Source organism: Dreissena polymorpha, chromosome 7 (genome assembly GCF_020536995.1).
Source record: "Dreissena polymorpha isolate Duluth1 chromosome 7, UMN_Dpol_1.0, whole genome shotgun sequence".
In the NCBI taxonomy this organism is placed as follows: domain Eukaryota; kingdom Metazoa; phylum Mollusca; class Bivalvia; order Myida; family Dreissenidae; genus Dreissena; species Dreissena polymorpha.
The window spans coordinates 64133764-64153495 of record NC_068361.1 but is presented as its reverse complement, the minus strand read 5'-3'; the positions used below and the strand labels follow the sequence as shown (position 1 = coordinate 64153495).

The window sequence follows — 19732 nt, the reverse complement described above, 5'->3', positions numbered from 1 at the left end:
GTTATACCATGAAATAAGAACTTTAACATTTTCGAGCACGCCGCCACCCCGCCCGCCCGCCCGCGCCCCCCGCCCGCCCGACAACATCAATCTATAAGCCGAGATTTTTTCGAAAAAAATCCGGCTAATAACTTGGTTTCATTGCTGGGATCAAGGTGTTTATGATAAAAAATGACAAATTATTAAAAAGCTATTGATTTCAACGCCACACATTTGTATCTGACGTTAAATAATAATACACGCCATACATGGTACTAGTTTTGTTTAGTTAAAACATATTTAAACAAGAGCACCGCCTTGCGGGTGCAGACCGCTCATCTATTTTCTTTTTAAAGGTGAAGGGACTCTCATTTTCAATCACAAAGGAGGGAGGGGTGATCTTAAAAAAAAGAAAAAAAAAAAAAAAAATTAAAAAAAAAAAATGGGGGTGGGGGGGTGGGGTTATAGTGTGAGGGTGTGGTGGTCATTTGTGAGATGATCTTAAAAAAAAAAAAAAATAGGGGGGGGGAGGGGGGAGGTGGGGGGGAGGGGGGGGGGAGGGCACGGGGGACGGTTTGGGTGGAGTATATTGTGGTATGTCAGGTAAGAGTAGTTTTGTCAAAGTATCAATCAAATCTAATCATAAATAAAGAAGTTATGGCAATTTTAGCAAAATTTAATAATTTTACCTTGAGAGTCAAGGTCATTCAAAGGTCAAGGTAAAATTCAACTTGCCAGGTACAGTAACCTCATGATAGCATGAAATTATTTGAAGTTTGAAAGCAATAGCCTTGATACTTAAGAAGTAAAGTGGATCGAAACACAAAATTTAACCATATATTAAAAGTTACTAAGTCAAAAAAGGGCCATAATTCCGTAACAATGACAACCAGAGTTATGCAACTTGCCCTTTTACTGTACCCTTATGATAGTTTTTGAGTGTTCCAAGTATGAAAGCAATATCTATGATACTTTAGGGGTAAAGTGGACCAAAACATAAATCTTAACCAAATTTTAAATTTTCTAAGTATAAAGGGCCCATAATTCCGTCCAAATGCCAGTCAGAGTTACATAACTTTGCCTGCACGGTCCTCTTATGATAGTTAATAAGTGTTGCAAGTATGAAAGCAATAGCTTTGATACTGTAGGAATAAAGTGGACCTAAACACAAAACTTAATCAAATTTTCAATTTTCTAAGTATAAAAAGAGCACATAATTCTGTCAAAATGCCAGTCAGAGTTACATTACTTTGCCTGCACAGTCCCCTTATGAAAGTTAGTAAGTGTTGCAAGTATGAAAGCAATAGCTTTGATGCTTAAGGAATAAAATGGACCTAAACACAAAACTTAACCAAAATTTTCAATTTTCTAAGTATAAAAAGGGCACATAATTCTGTCAAAATGCACGCCAGAGTTATCTAACTTTGCCTGCCCAGTCCCCTCATGATAGTAAGTAAGTGTACCAAGTTTGAATGCAATAGCATTGATACTTTCTGAGAAAAGTGGACCTAAACGCAAAACTTAACCGGACGCCAACGCCAACGCCGACGCCAAGGTGATGACAATAGCTCATAATTTTTTTTCAAAAAATAGATGAGCTAAAAAATTATGAACACATGTTAACAGTAAATATATATTTTGTCATCAATCATTCTAATTGCACTCTGTACAAAAAGATTTTAACAGGGTTTCATTTTCTTTTTCATTTTAAAAATCCGCACTGCAATCATCCTCATACACATTATCACAGTAAATTGTGTTAAAAATGTCAATGTCAGTATCAAGACTTTGAGATATATTTTGTTCATCGTCGTCTTGTATCTCAACCTCATCATCATGAATGGTAGACGCGACACTTTCCTGGGGATTAATCTTGCAACATAATTTAGTCGCCTATTTCCATGTGGTCTCTCTGCTACACACTGAAGAATGGAAATATGTTTAAATGTAATTTTTATGAATAATAATCATTGAAGTTAACGTTTTTCAGTTTATATATAAAATATAATTAAAATATTAAAATAAATTGTTAGCATATGTGTTTACCAGCCAATAATCAATTGCTGGGTTGGGATCAAAGCCACCAACATCTGGTGACAACAACTTTGCCTGCATGATTCTGTTCAACGTTGTGTCCTTGAAATTTAACCTGCGTGCAGTTTTGGTCAACTTCATTTGAGAGAAACTGGTCTCACAGGACACACTTGTAGGGGGGAGGCTCTGCACCAGGTCAATGATGAGGTTGATATTAGGGAAGTCCACCTCGAACACCAAATCCCATGTCATGTCAGTGAGCTTCACACCATGCCTGTACAAAAGTTGTTGAATACATAGATCTTATTGATATTCTGAACTTTACTAATCCTCAGTTCAAAGCCATTTTTATTTCTTCGTGAACTTGTGTCACATAAATATTAACATAAGATTTAAGTTTAGCGTTCGCTTTAATTTTAATGACAATACAGGGCACATCGGTTAAGGTATCTTTGATGTGTATCTAATATTAGTTACTTTTTATTGAGTTCCAAATATAACCAGTTTAATGCATATAAAATTTAATTTCATTTTCATGTCACATTATATTTTAAATGAAATATTGTAAATTGCAGTATTATTTACTAGTTATAACATATAACCATTCTTTACATTTTCAGTAAGTACTTTTTAGCAAGCAGCATCTTTAGAGTCTTCCACTCAGTCATCACCAATGAAACCTTCTCAGCTAAGGGTTACCGGAAAGGCAGAAACGATGGCCTGCACACTGTCATCACCAAAGTCTGTAAATAATATTAAACACTTAACTTATACAAGTATAAATTTTCCATTATACATTATTATATAGGCTTTATGGTAGTTTTATGCAAACACACAGCATTGCAATAATGATTGTAATGATATCCTCGCGAGGATATACTGGCAGGCAAAGTTGATCTCTTCCACTGCCCTGAATTACATGACATAATAGTACATGCTAAAAAATTAAGAAACTTTAATTTAAAACAGGTACATAAATTAAAAATGTGAGGCATAAAAATGTGAATTTCTGACATTGAAATCTTGAAGATTAACAATATATTATAATATAATTATTATAGTGACTTCTAACACAACAGCAAACAAACTATTCAGCAGGCAAATGGAACTTTTGACACAACTGAACTCTGAACTGCAAAATGAATTAATCAGAAGGGAAATGGAATTTGCAACACAAAAGCATAAACTGAAACAAACAAGAGCTGTCACCATAGGATGACTTATGCCCCCTATAAACGCTTGATAGAAGTTCTGAGCTTTTTTCGAAACCTAAACGCAGATTTTGAAACCTAAACGCAGACCCTAAGTTCAAGGTCAAGGTCACAGGGGTCAAAATTTGTGTGCGTATGGAAAAGCCTTGTCCATATACACATGCATACCAAATATGAAGGTTATATATAATTCAAGGGACATAGAAGTTATGAGCATTTTTCAAAACCTAAACGCAGATTTCGCGGACCCTAACTTCAAGGTCAAGGTTACAGGGGTCAAAATTTTTGTGCGTATGGAAAGGCCTTGTCCATATACATATGCATACCAAATATGAAGGTTATATCTCAAGGGACATAGAAGTTATGAGCATTTTTCAAAACCTAAACGCAGATTTCGAAACCTAAACGGGGACCCTAAGTTCAAGGTCAAGGTCACAGGGGTAAAATTATTTGTGCGTATGGAAAGGCCTTTTCCATATACTCATGCATACCAAATATGAAGGTTATATGGTTATATCTCAAGGGACAGAGAACTTATGAGCATTTTTCGAAACCTAAACGCAGATTTCGAAACCTAAACGTGGACTCTAAGTTCAAAGTCAAGGTCACAGGGGTAAACAAATTTGTGCCTATGGAAAGGCCTTGTCCATATACACATGCATACCGAATATGAAGGTTATATCTCAAGGGACATAGAAGTTATGAGCATTTTTCGAAACCTAAAGGCAAAGTGTGACGGAAAGACGGACAGACAGACCGACGAACAGACGGACGGACAGACGGACAGTCCGATCACTATATGCCCACTATAAAGCTCACTAAAATAAGATTAACTTGTAACTCTCAATTGAACTTTTTCAACAACCTCGCATGTTGTTTTTAACTGCGACAGGCCATGTACTTAGACTTAACGTCCGAGTGCCATTCACAACAGATTTGCTGTTGTTGCTTAGGTCAAAGCGACTGCGCAAAGCTTCAGCCACACGTGTTTTTATGCCATCTGCGTATGACAGACTGGGTGTACGTCCTTTCAGTTCTGTATTGCCTAGCTTTCCAGTGGCCAGCAGAGTAATCATGGTTTCACATGTTCTGTATAAATGTTGCTATTAGTTACTATTAAGCCTTCTTTTGCATTTAAATAATAAACAAGAAATGTGTTTGTCAGAAACACTATGTCCCCTTCTGCGCCACTTTGATTAAAAAAATATATAATTGACCTTTGACCTTGAAGGATGACCTTGACCTTTCACCACTCAAAATGTGCAGCTCCATGAGATACACATGCATGCCAAATATGAAGTTGCTATCTTCATTATTGCAAAAGTTATGGCAAAATGTTAAAGTTTGGGCAAAAAAACAGACCAACAGACAGAGCAAAAATAATATGTCCCCCACTATAGTGGTGGGGGACATAAAAATTACTCACTGTCACAATAATTAATTTAGTTCAAGTTAAGTGGGTAATGTTAATTCAACATAATATTTATTTAAGATTACATATAACAGTATCAATTTATGGGTGTTATAATTCACATTAAGTTACCAGTATTCATTGATATTAATAAATACCAGTAATTAAACATTAATTTCATCATAAATATATTACTAGTATTTTACATAAAAAATATACCCTTCATCCACTTCATCTATGAGATCTGCTGTTGTTTCTACCCAGATCATGCTGTCTGCCTGAGTAAAGTTCTTGCTCTGTAGCTTCTTGACGGTGGCATAAGCCGCTTTAAAAGTTCCTGAATTCAAGTTGTTCACAATAAAATATCAATTTATTGTTTAAATTATTAAATTTAAATTATTTAATATGTGGAATAGATGAAATACTATGAACTGAAACATATTCCACACTGTTACATGTACACATATTCTAGTTTCTATAGTTATATGCCTTCCTCAAAAAATATCCACAATGAAAACAAAATAAAAGATACCTGCACAAAATTGGCAAAAGCCATCAAGTTTTTGTCCTTTAGCAGCTTTGCAAAGCCACCAGCCTTTGGGAGCGAATTAGAGAGCGTTGATAGATGGGCTGCATAGGCTTCATGAGCTCTCATGAGACTGGTCAATGCATCGTATACCGGTATGTGAGATAGCCATCGTGTTCCTTTGACCTTCGGTGGTAGGAGGCCTTTGACATTTAGTGCTGACATTGATGTGAGCAACCCTTTTTTATTTTTGTTGTTGTGTTTCATGTAGAAATAGTTCAGGCCAAATAAAAGTGTCATCAATTTGTCATACAATGTAACAGTCTTAAATACATCTTGTACTGCTAGTTCAAGTCTGTGTGCCAGACAATGGATGTTCAGAAACTCCTCACCAACTTCCTTATGAAGAAGAGCAGCCAATCCAGATTTGATTCCAATCATTTTTGCATCCCCATCAGAGCACATTCAAACCAAAGAACCTGTTTATAAGTGAAACATATGGTTTTAATACAGAAAAAACAGGCAAAACTTCAATTTAAAAAATGTTTAAAGCGGCGATGATGCAGAAAGTTTCACACAATTTGTAACCCTAACACTATGAATTATTTAACAATTCTGTAAGCATAAATGATGTTAGATGTTTACTGTACAAAATATTTCGTGAATACCTATTTTATTGATATTACATATTTCATTCTTTTATCGATAAAATGAATTTCAGTGCTGCTTTGTCATTCAAATAGGTACTGCCAATATCCAGTCCCTTCCCCTTGTCAAGTTAAGAGAACTTATGATAGTCACTTTAATATTGACTTGTTTGATTTGGCAACATAGTGCGCATTGCGAAATAAATGTGCTAACCTATGACGCTCTGCACCTTTCAGTGATAGAAGTGCTTGGCCGGCTTGGCTTTTTGTGACCTCTACAGTGCTGGAATTGGCTGCCTTTAAAACATCACTGGCTCTCCAGTGGGATTTTGAACTTACATGTTCTGTTACAGCCGAAATTTTAATGTTCCGAAAACCATCAATAAATGTGTTTTGACCGCGAAACTTAAAAGTAGCATTGTCAGATTTCTGCGCATCACCGCTCTTATAAAAATCTAAACACAACGTGCACTTAATCACCTTAGTTTCTTCTTCCCGGCCCAACTTCCAACTGTCACAAAATTTCCGTTCAGGTCTTTTCTCTTCGTACTTTTGCCATTTCCCCTTTTTTTCTGAAAAATCAGATGTGGCTGGCCTTTTTCTGCCGGGAATCACTCCTTTGCAATATCATAAGAACATTCTTGTTTACCTAAGCAACGCTTCTCGTTCCTGTCAGACGCTTAGCACCCATGTTAGATAGGAGTCTGGTAAATACTGCCTAAACCGAAGACGGCCTCGATAAATGACGACAAGCCTTTTAAACGCATGGACATCGACAGCGAAGATAATAATGGTTCCAATGACAATGCCGGGTCCCTTTAAATTTGGAAATATCGCATTCTTTTGATTAAATTTGGGAAATTAATGTTATTGATTTCATGATTACAAATACTTTGAAATGGATAACAATAGTGAATTCAATATTATATTGTGTAAGGTTCAACTTCTAGAGATTGACTATGAGATAATTAACATCTTAAGACTTATTAATTTTTTTTATTTTAATTGGGAATTTTTAGGTCCCATTTGGGAAAAATATATACTTTTTTCCTTTGGGAATGGGTCCCCTTACCGGACCCAAATTCGAACGAAAAAAACACTGCAAGCAACTAGGCTGTCATGAATTCGGCCTGTCCTGACCGGCATTTGTAAGAAATGGACCAATCAGGTTCCCTCGGAAAATTCCGTCAGCAGAAAGAGCGTTGGTACGGAAAAGCACGTGTATAAAGACGCTATCGCTATTTTGCAAATCAGAAAACTTTTAGAGCCGTAAACAAACCTATACAACGGTCAAACTGACAAATTTGTTCTCTTTTTTTACTGGACAATTGGTCCTGTAAATTTGACCGTCAGGCCAGACCTTACCAAATTTTGCAGGACATGTCCGCAGGGCCCCTCGTTTAGCACTTTTAACCGCCGAATATCGGCAGCTTCCCCCATAAAAAAGTATACTTTTTTCCCCTATTTTAGCTAAAAAATCCCCCCTCCAAAAAAAATATATGTTTTTCTTTCTTTTTTTTTTCTTTTATACCTATGTTGCCAGCTGGTATCGTGCTACTAACCTTTGATTAAATGTATATTTATGTAAATCACTTAAAATATAGCAATTTTAGGTGTTGAATGGTTGGTGAAAAGATCTAAAATTCCCCTTTTCGCTCAAAACGACGTGAAATTCCCCCCTCTAAGGACCCTGGCCCGAAAGTGTAGAGAGGGCCCTGGTCCGTCGGTCCAGCCATGTTTGGCTGAGACTGATATTATTTTGAAGTTTATTCATAGCTTTCCTTAATTGGTAACAAATGATGTCTGTTTAGTAATGCAAATGAAATCCGTGCGCAGAACTGTAATTGTGTTTATGAAGGGGTGCATATGTACTCCCAGAGCCGCCAAAGCAAAAATTATCTAAGGCTCTTAGTCCATATAAACGGACTCCCAGAGCCTTTGACAATTTTTGCTATGGCGGCTCTGGGAGTCCATATTCATTCGTTCATAAAGACAAGAGCAAATCTGCGCACAGATTTTGTGCGCATAACTTAACAGACGTCGTTCGAGACAAATTGAGGAAAATAATGAATAAACTTCATAAACATGTTAAATTTACCTGAATGGCAACCTACGGATTTTATCCTTTGCATGTACCCTATAAAAACACAACGATGTTTCAATACACTTTTCTCGCTGACATGTTTATGTTTAAATTTGAATCAGTGTATTCTGTATCGAATACCACATCGTTATCGACTTTAATAGGCTCCAACACATAACCCGACGTGCAAAATATTGGTGTACTGCGACCTTACCAATAGTGGGTCAATTTTCCAATATGGCAGATACAGCGTATGAAAGAAAAACTAAGTCAATAAAAAACAATTATTTCTTGCTTTAATGGTACCATTTGGATGAGTTTGTGGTTTAGACATGTAAACTTTTATAAGTTCTTGCAGTTTCAGTGTTCCTTAACAATTGCATTGTTGATAACATTTTGCACCCATGAACAAGAGAGAGCGCATTGCAACTCTCAGCAGCCCATTGGGCTATAAAGCTGAGAGTTGAATTATTGCAACTACTAAGGCGGGTGCCGGTCAACTCGTACCTACATGTAAGTCAACTCGCACATTTTTTGGTCAACTCGCACGGCATTTCTGGTCAACTCGCACTTTTTGAAGTCAACTCGCACCCCCCCCCCAATTTTTTTTTTATAGAAATAGATGAATAGATGTAGGATAAAATGATCAGTAGTTTATAAGTAGATTATAAGTATTAATAATAGAAATTATGTCCTTTTTTAATAATCTGAATATACGGTTGTCACATTTAATGGCTCTTATACACATGTGGTCGGTGTTTTTCATGGGTTATATGAATGTGTGTAAGAGGTGTGAAAGGTCTTATATACAACAAACAATAATTTAAATGGCAAAACATTAATTAGTGAAACTTAATTGGTATGATAATTAATCAGTGATACTTTAATGTTTGTCACAACACATTTTCTATTTTTGCGTATTATGTTATTATAACCTCTTTAGATTTCTAATTTATGTGACGATAATCGAAATCGTGTTAGTGATGTTTTGTATTTCTTATTTCTAATTTGGTATTAAGTCAAGTAGTTATCTCAATATACCAGCTTTGCTTGAATTTATGTAATAAACGTTAATTAATTGTATTGTAGATGAATGTTTGTTTTTGTGATTCTGTTATCACTCGATCCAAGTATATTTAACCAATAGCGGAATATTATGTAATTTGCAATTCTGAATAGCGTGTATAATGCAGGCTTCGATTTGAAGATTTGTTGACTTTTAAGATTTTTCAAATAAGTTTAATTGTTTGCGTGTTGAGAATTCGGATTGATTTATAATAGTGAAAAGATTACGTAGAGCTCTATTGCCGCGTTCATATTTTTTGTTTTTTATTTATTTTATTTATTTGTATTCTAATTTCTATTTAATTGTTATAAATTTTATGTAAGCTTATATTTTTTACTTTTTAATAAGCTATGAAAGACTCTGAAACTTTCATACGTTACTATGTTAATTTTTAAATGGGAAAGGTAATAATAAAACATCTGTCACCTAATCAGTCAACGAAGTAACAATACCTGAAAACACCATATCCTATTTCGCACCACTAAAATTACAATAAACAGCTAATCTGTCAGTCATTCAGAACTGATGAGGGTACTGATTATCGGCTATTACTGATAGGGGTTGCCTAAAGATAAGGCTGTAGTATGGATTTATTAAATAAATATTTTATTTTTTCGTGCTATGCAATTTAATATTTAATTAATTAATGTAGAACCGTAACTCATGTTCAAATTTAAATGTTGGACACTTTTATTAAAGTATTAACTCAATGCACATTTGATAATTTAAAAATTGTATCATGATTTATTATCATTGTAAAATTAACCATTTCTTCGTACAACCATGTTTAGATAAATGTACAGGGTTCGACACTAAGGCACGTCCGACAGACATTGTCTAGTAAGATCGGTGGTCGGGCTAGTAAAACTGCGGGCTAGCTTGTCCGACTGGTCGTACATAAATTAAAAAAAATCTATACTGATTCATATAACTATAAAACAAGGGACAAAATTGTCACAAAACCAGGTTTTCATTGTGAAAAAAAAATCTGATAAAGGGAGAAAACTCAAACTGAACTTTTGAAATGACCAAAAAAAATTAACCCCCTTTGTAATTTTTTTTTTTTTTTAAATCTATTTTTAGTCGTGGCGACCTTGACATTGGAGATATTGACGTGATTCTTTCGTGGGACACACCGTCCCATGATGGTGAACAAATGTGCCAAATGATTTTAAAATCTCACAATGAATGACATAGTTATGGCCAGGACAAGCTCATTTATGGCCATTTTTGACCTTTGAACTCAAAGTGTGACCTTGACCTTGGAGATATCGACGTAATTATTTCGCGCGACACACCGTCCAATGATGGTGAACAAATGTGACAAATGATTTTAAAATCTGACGATGAACGACATAGTTATGGCTCGGACAAGCTCATTTATGGCCATTTTTGACCTTTGAACTCAAAGTGTGACCTTGACCTTGGAGATATCGACGTAATTATTTCGCGCGACACACCGTCCAATGATGGTGAACAAATGTGCCAAATGATTTTAAAATCTGACAATGAACGACATAGTTATGGCCCGGACAAGCTTATTCCGCCAGCCCGCCAGCCAGCCAGCCCGCCCGCATTCGCCAATCTAATAACCAGTTTTTTCCTTCGGAAAACCTGGTTAAAAAAACTGCTGTGAAAACCTTTACTTTTAATGTGTAAAATTACTCTTGTATACGTTATTTACATTAAAACAAAACTAGTATATCTAATAAACGCGGAGCATTTACATGATTCATTGCTATTTTTAGATGCAAAGGAGAGCTTCCTGCAGAAATTGATTGTTTCAATTGGTCAAGTTGTCATGAATATTAATGATTTTCTGCAGTGTCGTTAAACAGTAGAGCATGATTTTACGACTTCTATCGAAAATCGTTATCGTCAATGTTAACATTTTTGCGAAGCAGACAATATACAGGGCCCTCAATCTGTCAAATCCACAGCCGAAATTCGGCCGCATTCCCCACCCCCTGAAAAGTATACTTTTTTCCCCTTTTTTGGGGAAAAATTCCCCCTTAAAAATAAATTATTTTTTTTTTTTTATATAGATAGATGTCTCATGATTATTATATCTCAATTGTATTTTAACTTTATCTTGTCAAACATACTAAATTATGAAATAAGCAATGTATATAGTGCAAACATGTACAAATGTAATAATTAGAGAGTACGTTAAAAATCCCCCAAAAAGGGAAACGCCGCGAAAATTCCCCCTGCTATGGGTAGCGACCCGCTTCCCCTAAAATGGATTGAGGGCCCTGATATAATATAATTTAAAGGGTGGCTTTGTTCAAGTTCGGATTTTTGTCCCACAAATCAGTATTAAAATAAAAAAGAATTTGACGCTTAACTGACACGAAACGTAAATATGAAGAAACAAGAAAACGTCAATTGTATCCTAGATGGAAAATCGAGGCAATTCCCATGGCTTGAATCTGATGAAGAAAAGCAAAAAAAAGGTTATTTTATTGTTTTACTCTATGCATAAAAAATCTGGTGTTCACTGATTATTTACTGATAAATCCTGATTAAACAGTTACATGACACAATTGTTTTCATTTGCTATGTCATTTATGGTCTAGTAGACATCTGGTTCGGGCTTGTACATTTTAAGAGGAACTGGTCCGACGGTCTTGCTGTAAAAAAAAGTTAATGTCGAACCCTGATGTAGGTATGATAATCATATATGCGCGGTTTATATGATACTAAGCTTTACATATTTGTACTCACGTTGACATTATTGTCATATGTTTTTTTCCTATAAAATAAAAGTATATAGATGTATGTCTACTTGTGTACATATTGTAAAGCTTTGATTATGTGTGTAAATATTGAAATTTATATTAAAATAAAAGTATATAGATGTATGTCTACTTCTGTACATATTGTAAAGCTTTGATAATGTGTGTAAATATTGAACTAAATCAGGGCTCAACATTAATGGTTGTCCTATTGCCCCTGGCAAGTAAAAGTTGGGTCCGGGCAAGTGATTTTAAAATCTAGTTGCCCGCCCAGGCAAGTGCAAAAAAGAACAAAGAGCCTTTTATTTAGACTTTAATTGCTGTGATCATTTTGTTAAATGTGCAAAAATTAAAAAGGTTTTGTGGTGTATCATTTCGATCTTTATTAAAAAATATGAGGTTTACAGTTAATGTGATATTTCATGTTTGGGCAAGTGGCTTTACGTTCAGGGCAAGTAGATTTTCTAAGTACTTGCCCGGCAGGGCAAGTTGGTTTTTTGGTTAATGTTGAGCCCTGTAAATACTAAAATAATAGTTAAAAAATAATATATTGAAAAATACTTTTACTGTCTGTTATAATGTGCCTATAATGTAACTGCTTAAAAAATTATTTTGCAAAAAAGTGTTATTTTGTGAAAATATTGCAATTAAAGGTATTGAACTAGACTCTGAAAGTGTTTGTCATTTGTGTTTATGCATAAATTACTCATTTAGAACCCATTAAAACATAAATACTTTGGATAAGGTACAAGTTGACTTAGGTACGAGTTGACTTCCGTGCGAGTTGACCAAACAACGTGCGAGTTGACTTAGGTACGAGTTGACTGTAAACCACTAAGGCTCTGGGAGTACATCTATATGGACTATTAGCCAATTGTGATTTGGGTTTTGACAATAATTGAATGCAAACATTTTTTTTTGAAAACAGACTATTTAAAATGAATAGGTGATATGTTAGTTAACCGAACCATTATAAATACAACAAGAGCACCGCCTTGCGGGTGCAGACCGCTCATCTATTTTCTTTTTAAAGGTGAAGGGACTCTCATTTTCAATCACAAAGGAGGGACAAGTGGAGTGAAGAGGGGTGTATAGTGTGGGGTTGTGGACATTTATTACATTATCTTCCAAAAAAGCGAAAAAAAAAAAAAAAAAAATCGGGGGGGGGGGGGGGGGGGGGGGGGGGGGGGGGGGGGGGGGAGGGGTTTGGGTGCGATGGTTGGACGGTATTTGAAACATAACCGTTTTTAAAAAAAAATGGGGGGGGGGGTATAGTGTGAGGGTGTGGTGATAATTTGTGAGTTGATCTTAAAAAAAAAAAAAAAAAAAAATCAAAAAAAAAATTTGGGGGGGGGGGTGGGGTGGGGGGGTAGGGGGGGGGTATAGTGTGAGGGTGTGGTGGTCATTTGTGAGATGATCTTAAAAAAAAAAAAAAAAAAAAAAAAAAATTAGGGGGGGGGGGGGAGGGCACGGGGGAGGGGGGGGAGGGCACGGGGGATGGTTTGGGTGAAGTCTATTGTGGTATGTCAGGTAAGAGTAGTTTCATCAAAGTATCAATCAAATCTAATCATAAATAAAGAAGTTATGGCAATTTTAGCAAAATTTAATAATTTGACCTTGAGAGTCAAGGTCATTCAAAGGTCAAAGTAAAATTCAAGTTGCCAGGTACAGTAACCTCATGATAGCATGTAAGTATTTGAAGTTTGAAAGCAATAGCCTTGATACTTCGAGTGGATCGAAACACAAAATTTAACCATATATTAAAAGTTACTAAGTCAAAAAAGGGCCATAATTCCGTAACAATGACAACCAGAGTTATGCAACTTGTCCTTTTACTGTACCCTTATGATAGTTTGTGAGTGTTCCAAGTATGAAAGCAATATCTATGATACTTTAGGGGTAAAGTGGACCAAAACATAAATCTTAACCAAATTTTCAATTTTCTAAGTATAAAGGGCCCATAATTCCGTCCAAATGCCAGTCAGAGTTACATAACTTTGCCTGCACCGTCCCCTTATGATAGTTCATAAATCTTGCAAGTATGAAAGCAATAGCTTTGATACTGTAGGAATAAAGTGGACCTAAACACAAAACTTAATCAAATTTTCAATTTTCTAAGTATAAAAAGGGCACATAATTCTGTCAAAATGCCAGTCAGAGTTACATTACTTTGCCTGCACAGTCCCCTTATGATAGTTAGTAAGTGTTGCAAGTATGAAAGCAATAGCTTTGATGCTTAAGGAAAAAAATGGACCTAAACACAAAACTTAACCAAAATTGTCAATTTTCTAAGTATAAAAAGGGAACATAATTCTGTCAAAATGCATGCCAGAGTTATCTAACTTTGCCTGCCCAGTCCCCTCATGATAGTAAGTAAATGTACCAAGTTTGAATGCAATAGCATTGATACTTACTGAGAAAAGTGGAACTAAACGCAAAACTTAACCAAAATTTTCAATTTTTTAAGTATAAAAAGGGCACATAATTCTGTCAAAATGCACGCCAGAGTTATCTAACTTTGCCTGCCCAGTCCCCTCATGATAGTAAGTAAGTGTACCAAGTTTGAATGCAATAGCATTGATACTTTCTGAGAAAAGTGGACCTAAACGCAAAACTTAACCGGACGCCGACGCCAACGCCAACGCCAACGCCAACGCCGACGCCGACGCCAAGGTGATGACAATAGCTCATAATTTTTTTTCAAAAAATAGATGAGCTAATAATTTAGCGTTATAGGACTGTTTTCGGAAGTTTATGGTGAAACATTTTCTCCACCCACTTCTAATTTGAACGTTTTGTCTATAAGAACAAAAGCTTACTCGATGTATACGCAATCTTAAAAAATGCGCAGGTGCAACTTGTAGAGAAATCTCCTATAATAAAGCAGGCCGAACGTTTGATGATGGGTTTTCTTCTTTAAAAAATGACATCAAGAGACAGCCGGAAGTATAATATTTGTTTTGGTTCTGAATCACTATACCGTATAGTAAATGGTACATAGGTTACACACAAGTAAATAGAAAAGCAAGCTATATTTCTCGACATCAGAAAATCCAGGCAACAATAGGAAAACTTAGATAATGTATCATACACTACCAGGAAGTCGTTTATGTTATTAATTGTATTATTACGTTGCCAATAGGTTACTAGGGCTTCTGACCGCTCCTTGTTATATTTATATTGATCTTCCGATGGAAATCGGATTACACACTCCCACCATTGAATGTGACTGCAAAATAAAACATGGTTGACAAGGATTTGTCGACGTTTACATTTCAAACAGTTTATCAGTTTGTTTCACGAACTTGACTTGCTATATAGATGAAAAGATATTTAGATCATTTGTAAGAGTGTATTTTGAAGTTTATGAAGCCATTCTGCTCTAGTCCAACTTGTTGACGCTCTCAAATATTAAGCTACTTTTTATATTGGTTCCAAAGAATTTAGCCCATATAAAAGTATCTCTAAATTCTTTGCGCTTCTAATAAGCTAGACTAATTCTGCTCCTGAGACTGCATTATGCGTGGATCAGGAATATGTCCACGCATTCCTACCTTACTTACCGGTACTTGTTACTAATTAGGGATTGGGAGTGGGGGAGGGGGCACGAGTACTCGTGGGAAACCTCACCTTTCCGGTATGGTGTCAACCTACCAAACTCACGTGCTTCCGGGAACGTCCCTAGGTGAGTATAACATATACTGTATTGAGGCATGTGTACTGTGCATGCCTAATGCATAATCTCTTGCTCTATGGCTTATAGGTATATTTAGTATACTAGTAGTCGGAAAATATGTAGTAGGATGAGGCTTGGGAAGCACATATAATGCTCTGCTATGAGCCGGATTTTATAGCGACGCTTTAGAGCGTCGGCATCTGAACCGGTAGGTCCCACGTTCAATCCACATTATGGCCGGGTACTTTTTTAGCTGAGTTACAAAGGCGTCTTATGTTGATTTCTTATGAAAAAATTACCAATATTCTCTAATTCTCACAATTAAAATAATTATATAATATGACTAAATTTGACTCTTTGAAAAGTATAAATGTTCTGTTTTTAAAGGTACCTGTATATAAGATTGTTATGTATTTTAAATAGTTAACGATACCTGTATATAAATAAGATGTATTTTGGGTTGGCGAAACACCAAACAATAAAGCGTCATATTCGTGGGGTTTGACATGCCCACCCACACTGGCCTAAATGCCGATATCCCCACCAACAACAGGAGTTTGAGTTGCATGCAGTCCCACACCGCACTATGAGCAGGGGTGACATGGATGTCCTCCAAACTGGCCTTAATGCCATTTTCCCCGCCATCAAAAGGAGGTCGAATTGCAATTCTTCCGCGCCTAATACCCTTTTCCCCACCTAAGACCGATGTCTCTAGTATGCTTTTCACAAAAATCGTGTGTAATACAATTTAATCGATTCGGTTGTACTGATGTAATATTTTACTGTTGGCACGTTTCACAAACATAACTTAATGTTCGCAACGCAAGTGCATAATGTTTGCCAAATCCCTTGTGACAGTCAATTTAGGATCTCCAGCAAAGGAACGAATTAATTTCTAATGCTCGTCTTGGCCAATTGTCATTCTACGTGTCTCAGAACTCCATAACGAAGCCAGTCGTATTCATAGAAATCAAGAATTCAAATCACGTGATTTACATTCTTGGGCTTCTATCCGATTAATGGAATGCAAATTACGTTGTCAGACATTTCAGAATAGAGAGCACCAAACTGGTAACTTCGAATTGGACACGCAATATATTATTGTACATATTATTTCATTGGATTTAAAAACAAAGACACTGCTGAGGTATAGAATTGCGATTAAAATAAATAAATAATTGCATCATAAAAACATGTATTGTGACTTTTTGACCTTTGATTATAAGGCCGATTTCCCCTTCTTTAAAGTGCGTGAAAAATAGGTCATTTGAATAGTAGCATGTTTCAGTTTTACGTTATATTAGACAATTAAGCCTAAAATATTCACACCGTTTTCAAGTATATATTTTGTGATCAAATCAAAATCACTTTAAATTACAAACAATTAAATCGCGTTTGCAGCTTTAAGTTTTAAGTATTTGAAAAAAAGTATTGACAAAACGTTCAAACTATTATCAAACCATTTTATGCACGTTTCGATCCATACCATCATCTGTAATGCCATAGTTTGCATGTAGTTGTGAAGGTAAACAAGTACGAACGAGGGATTTGTATAACCATTTAATAATTGCTAAATCCAGTATTTGCATGCAATTTTGTTGTAATTACACACACGCACGCACGCACGCACGCACGCACGCACGCACGCACGCACGCACGCACGCACGCACGCACGCACACACGCACACACACACACACACACACACACACACACACACACACACACACACACACACACACACACACACACACACACACACACACACACACACACACACACACACACACACACACACACACACACACACACACACACACACACACACACACACACACACACACACACACACACACACACCCGCATGCATATACACGCGCGCGAACGTATGTTCGCAACACTCGCACAGACACACACTCGCACAACAATATTAGTTATCATTAGCGGTACATGAGACCTGCTTAAATATTTCGATACATTTGGTTATATTGGATGCACATTCGGGTCATTTTAACTGTTATTCAAAGCTTTACACATGTGACACTGATACATCAATAAAGCCGAACCCTGAACTCTTTTAGAAGCACTATCAAGTTACATGCTAATGGTTTTACATGAAAATCAACTCTATCTGTAATGTAACAGTGCCATCAACGGCGTATTTATCTGAACCATTAGTGCTAGAAAGTTCTTTCAACCTTATCTCTGTAGATACTTAAAATACGATACTTGACAATAATGCATCCGTCCATTGATTTTGTTTTCTGATTCTTTTTGAATGTCCTGGGAAAAACGTGCGCATATAATCATGGATAGTTAACATAAAAAACAGTTCACAGTGTTCATATTGTTACGCTACCTTTTATTCGAATGCCTTCCTCAAAGTACGTCACAGCACGTACACGAGCTTACGGGTGTCCGCAAGGCACAACGGAGGTGACGAGGTCTATGAGAAACGCACATGCTCGCATCCAGAAGGGTGATCACCTGATATCCAAAATAATATTCAGGATGACAGACATACGAAAAAATAAAGAAAAGGTCCATTTCCGTTATCTTCATTTGTGAGTTCATCGATTATACTTCTCGAGTGATCAGACTAACAACTAGTTTTATTGGTCCCGATATGAACACGCGCGGTTGAAAAAAAAACATTCTCTTCTGAAACTTTCCGAGTTTTTCTGTAATGTATTTTACAAGGGTTTATCAGTATAATTTTGCTGGAATAAAGGGCTGACGTCAATATGTTGATCATTTAAAACTGTTGTTGGCGATAAGACACCGTTTCAATAAGCACTCGTCAATTACTAGTAGTTAAGAATTGTAAGCCAATTGTGACTCTCGCTTATCAAAACGTTTTCGTTTAATAATCAACACAACGCATTTAAGAATTGTAACTTACTTAAAGGATAATCTTCACTGTTATTTTTCTCTTTTGGGAATCGACTTAGTAATTTATAATCACTAATATTTCTCTATAAACCCCACACAGCGTAAATTAAATCAAAGCTCTGAAGGTACTGAAGTTGTTCGCTTATCATAATCTAAGACGCAACTCAGTTTTCAAAATTATGTTTTTATCGCTAATTTGAAATGAACACAACCCATTTAAATTTATAAAGAGTGTGACTTAAAGCACAGGTCGAGATGTGTGTGAACTGTTTATCCTCATATTTGTGTTATAGAGATAACTTAGACAAAATAACAACAATATGTTGTTTTTTTTCGCGATTGGTTGCTGCACTGAAAACAATCTTCAGAATTTTGGTTAAAGAATAACGAGCCTAGAATCATGTACATGTTTATTATGTGTATTTAATACTTAATTTATTTTCTTTAAATTATTAAGCAACAATTTTGCCGACATTACAGACTTTTAATGCATCATGTATGGTTGTGAGTCGGAATTGAATCATTTTCTAGGCATAATTGATCCACAGTCGCCAATTTGTATTCTATGTTTAATTGGATTGAGTTGTTTCAAGCTTTGAAAAAGCTAGTTGCCCTGCTTTTTAGCCCAACTGTAACCAACGTTTGAAATTGAGATTCCTGGGCTTAAATCTACTGGCCCAAGGCTAACCGGCAACCACTAAACCTGTCAGTTATTCATGATGTAAGATCTGACAGTGTATTGGACTCATTCAATTTGCAAGTCTGAAGACGTTAAAGTGCCCTTTTCACGTTTTGGTAAATTGACAAAATTAAACGATTTAGTAATTTAGAGAGTTCTGTTGTTGTCGCTATATTTGTTCATACTATGAGGATTGCTTATATAAAGTATAAAATACAACTCTCATTGTATGAGCACGGTTGGCCGAGTGGTCTAAACGATAGACTTTTATTCCATGAGTCAGTGGTTCGAGCCCAGTTGAGGGTAACTTTTTTGTTTCTTTTTTTTTAATGGAGCTTTAAGATCCAATGTTTACATTTATCAATATTTAGCATTTAATGAAAAACTGTAAAAAGTTCCCTTTTAGATGTTTATTAAAAATGCCACACGGTAAACATTTAGAACTTATTGGTTGTTTATTTGATTTAAAAGCTATTTTGTTTATTTGACTTGTCAGCGAGGTTACTTTGGAGTCATTATCACTTTATCTCTTTTTTCCAAATTATTAATAGAAAAGATAATTTAAGCTTCATTTTGGAAAAGCAGGGCTTAATGTATATGCATTATTGTCATCCCAGTACCAGAGATTCTCTTTAAACGAGAAACATCATAACATCAGAAAGTGTCGTCCTTGATAAGCTTGTGCGCACTGCACAGGTTAATCAGTGTGCACAGGACACCACTTATTTGAAATGCATCAAGCCCCGTTTTCCCTGAACGCGGCCAATATGTACAAATTTCAATGACAAACTG

The 19732-nt window shown here is 35.9% G+C and overlaps 1 long non-coding RNA gene across 1 annotated transcript; it reads right to left on the bottom strand.

Moving 5' to 3' along the window:
* Positions 1-9971: 9971 nt before the first annotated feature.
* LOC127838202 (uncharacterized) lies at positions 9972-10580 on the bottom strand. The gene is made up of 2 exons (XR_008029716.1): positions 10381-10580; positions 9972-10218 (listed from the first exon to the last, which is right to left on the bottom strand). It is a non-coding gene; the product is annotated as an uncharacterized LOC127838202 (long non-coding RNA).
* Positions 10581-19732: the final 9152 nt, after the last annotated feature.